Source organism: Mus caroli, chromosome 6 (assembly GCF_900094665.2).
Source record: "Mus caroli chromosome 6, CAROLI_EIJ_v1.1, whole genome shotgun sequence".
Lineage (NCBI taxonomy): Eukaryota > Metazoa > Chordata > Mammalia > Rodentia > Muridae > Mus > Mus caroli.
The window spans coordinates 60,469,592-60,473,840 of NC_034575.1; positions in this window are offsets into that span (position 1 = coordinate 60,469,592).

Here is a 4,249-nt window from a genome sequence, read left to right on the forward strand (position 1 = left end):
TTTTGGTGTTATTTTAATGTTTGTGTGGTTATCTTCTTTTGGGACTGTTGAAAGATTACTTTCTTGCTTTTTCTAGGGTGTAGTTTCCCTCCTTGTGTTGGCATTTTCCATCCTTTGTAGGACAGAATTTGTGGAAATATGTTGTGTAAATTTGGTTTTGTCATGGATATCTTGGTTTCTCCATCTATGTTAATTGAGAGTTTTGCTGGGTATAGTTGCCTGGACTGGCATTTGTGTTCTCTTAGGGTCTGCATGACATCTACCCAGGATCTTCTAGCTTTTATAATCCCTGGTGAGAAGTCTTGTATAATTCTGATAGACCTGTCTGTATATGTTGCTTGACATTTTCCTCTTACTGCTTTTAATATTAGTTTTTTGTTTAGTGCATTTGGTGTTTTGATTATTATGTGTCAGGAAAAATTTCTTTTCTGGTACAATCTATTTGGAGTTCTGTAGGTTTCTTGTGTGTTCATGGGCTTCTCTTTCTTTAGATTAGGAAGTTTTCTTTTATAATTTTGTTGAAGATATTTACTGACCCTTAAAGTTGGGAATCTTCACTTTCTACTATACCTACTATCCTTAGGTTTGGTCTTCTCATTGTGTCCTGCATTTCCTGGATGCTTTGGGTTAGGAACTTTTTGCATTTTCCATTTTCTCTTACTGTTGTGTCAGTGTTTTCTATGGTATCTTCTGCATCTGAGATTCTCTCTTCGATCTCTTGGATTCTGTTGGTGATGCTTGCATCTATGACTCCTGGTTTCTTTCCTAGATTTTATACCAGTGTTGTCTCCCTTTGTGATTTCTTTATTGTTTCCATTTCCATTTTTTAGATCCTGGATGATTTTGTTCAGTTCCTTCACCTGTTTGGTTGTGTTTTCCTATAATTCTTTAAGGGATTTTTGTATTTCCTCTTTAAGGTCTTCTGCCTGTTTATCTGTATTGTCTTGTATTTCTTTAAGGGAGCTGTTTATATCCTTTTAAAAATCCTTTATCATCATCATGAGATGTGATTTTAAATCAGAGTCTTGCTTTTCTTGTGGGTTAGGGTAACCAGCACTCACTGTGGTGAGAAAACTGAGTTCTGATACTGCTAAGTAGCCTTGGACTCTTTTGCTATGTTCCTGCACTTGCCTTTCACCATCTGGTTATCTCTTGTGTTAGCTGGTCTTTTTTTCTCTGACTGTGGCTTATCTGTCCTACAAACCTGTGTGTCCATAGCTCTGGGAGACCAGTTCTTTCCTGGAGGAATTTAGGTATGGAGAGTTGTGGTACTGGTTTAGCTCTCAGGTGCAGACGGAGACCAGAAGGTTCCTGTCCACAGCTAATCCTTGGTTCCTGTCCTGATGGCTCTTTGAGGGTCACTCTTGGGCCCGGAATTTGAAGAGAAGTGGTGGTCTTACCTGTGCTCACAGGTGTGTAGGCCCTCCTGGGAGACCAACGCTATCCTGGCAGACTTTGTGTAGCTCTGGGCACAGATGGGAAACTGAAAGACTCCTGTCCCAGGCAGCTCTTTGGTTCCTGTGTCCTGAGAGTTATGGGTGGGTTCCTTTGAGCAGCAGTGCTGGTTCTACCTGTGCTCACAGGCTGTCTTTGCTCCTGGGACAAGAGCAAACAAGATACAATAAGACTAGACAACTCTCATATCAAGACTGAGTAAGGGAACCCAGTAGGAGGAAAGAGCAGATGAAAGAGTCAGAGATACTCCCAATCACACTGTTAGAGGTCCCACAAAAACACCAGGCTAACAAACATATTATATATTCAAAGGACTTAGTACAGATCCATGCTGGGTCTTGAGACTGCGAGTTCATCTGAGTCCTTCTTAGTTGAATTTGGTGGGTTGTGTTCTCCTAGTGTCCTCAACAACTATGGCTCTTACATTTCTTCCTCCCCTACTTCCATGGGGTTCCTGGATGTCCAAGGGTGGGACTCAATGAGAATCTACAATTCGGGCTCTCTCTTCTAATATTTGGCTGTGGATCTGTGCATCTGCTCCCATCAGCTACTAGTGGTAGCCTCTTTGATGAAGATTGAGTCAGGCACCAGTCTTTATTAGAATATCATTAGGAATCATTGATCTTTTTATCTATCATACGTCTCTGAGCTATTCAGCCTCTGATTCCTGGCCCTCAGCCATGGGCTCCTTCTACTGGCATGGGCCTCAAATTAGGTCAGTGATTGGTTGGCCAGAAGTTCTGTGCCTCCATTGCCCCAGTATATCTTTTAGGCAGGATAGATTATAGGTTAAAGGTTTTGTGACTGGGTTACTGTCACCATCCTACCTCTGGGATCCTTGCTTGGTTATAGAGAATGACCAGTTAAGGTTGAATCCTCTATAACTAGGAGTCCTCTATAACTAGGGCCCTGGGGTTTCCACATCTCACACTCCCTCTTCCCCACAAAATGCCCTATAATTCCAGTTGTGTATCCTAGTATGTTCCCCCTTTCTCCCTCCCCTCTCCTCTGCTTGATCTCTCCTGTTCCCATTCCCAACTGCCCATACCCTCCCCAAAGCTATTCTATTTCCCCTTCAAGAGAGAGCTATTCATCCCCTTTAGAATTCTCCTCATTACTTAGCCTTTCTGGCTAAAACAATCATGAACAGTAAAAGAACTTCCAGAGGTATCACCATCACTGATTTCAAGCTGCACTACAGAGATATGGTAATACAAACCACATGGTATTGGCATAAAAACAGACAATGTTGCTCAATGGAACCAATTGAATACCCAGACATAAACCCACAGATCTATGGAAGGTATCTCAGACAGTTCTGAAAGCAGACCGACTAACTACAGGACAGACAGGAATGCAGACAACGGTGGTCAATGGTTGGTGGGCCCACACCCCAGGCCTGGACTCTTGATTATTTAAACCTTCAACTCTCCATTTGAACCTGAATTTCATAGTTGGCACTCTAAGGATGTACTTGGAACCAGTGGATCTTTTATTGGTTCTTCCTTTGAACATGGCCACTGTGAATAGCTCTTTTCTCTGTTTTCATTATTATTTGGCTCCTTCACTGGCATTGAGGATGGATAACTGAAGCAAGAGTGAGACATCTAGGGCCCAGGCTGTGACCCTGCATCCATTAACAACTTTCGTCTTTTTATCTCAATTACAGCCTTAGCAATGAACTTATATTTACCAGCTTTATTTTTAGGAAAATATAACAATAATCTAGTAAAATGATTTTATATTTATATTATGTATATTACTACTCTATTTTTGTAGTTACATATAATGGAAATTAGAGGTCTTATCAAATCCATCAAATTCTGGAAATTATGTCTGTCAACATATATGTTAAATTGATATAAAGTGATTATAGTTGTAGTCTATTTGTATTTGTTTTTTAAAACAATTCTTTAACATATGTATTTCACATTACCTAATTTTCTGTTACCTTAGCCTATTCAAAAAATGGATGAAATTTAATTTCTTTCTACAGTTTATTTTGGAATAAAATCCTTATAAGAATTTATGATGTTTGTACAAAATTTTATAACTAAAAAAAGTCATTCCCTGACTGACTAAATGCTGGTTTATGAAAGTGATGCTTTCAGGGAAAATATATTAGATGTTTATTTTCTTCCCAAAATATGGGAGTTCACATATCTCATAATATATTCATAGTACTTCAGTGTTTTCTGAAACATATCTAATAGATCCAAATACACTGTTACAATGAGGTTTAAAAAGTTAAAGGCGGGTCTGTGCAGGTGAGAGTGTGGACTGCAGAGGCTAACAGCTTCTGGGACAGGCAGAAGCCACAGAGCTTCTGGGGCAGACCACGTTTTGGGCTCCAGACATCTGGGCAACTTCCCTGCCAGAGAAGAGGTGTCAAGCCCACCCAGGAAGGCTTTGCCACAGCATCTGGGGAAAACATTTTGGTTCCCTGATACTGTCAAGAATACTCTGCTCAGGTGAGAGTGTGGATTACAGAACCTACACAGATTCTGGGACAAGCCTTGTTTCAGGCCTTCATCTTCGGAGAGGAGGCAGGTCCAAACGCCAGATATCTGTGCACCTTCCATGCAAGAGGAGAGGATGCCTGCAGAGAGTGCTCTAACCACTGAAACTCAGGAGAGAGCTAGTCTTCCATGTCTGCTGATAGAGGCTAACAGAATCAGGAGAGGAACAAGCTCTAACCAGAGACAACAATAACAACTAACTCCAGAGATTACCAGATGGCGAAAGGCAAATGTAAGAATCTTACTAACAGAAACCATGACCACTCACCTTCATC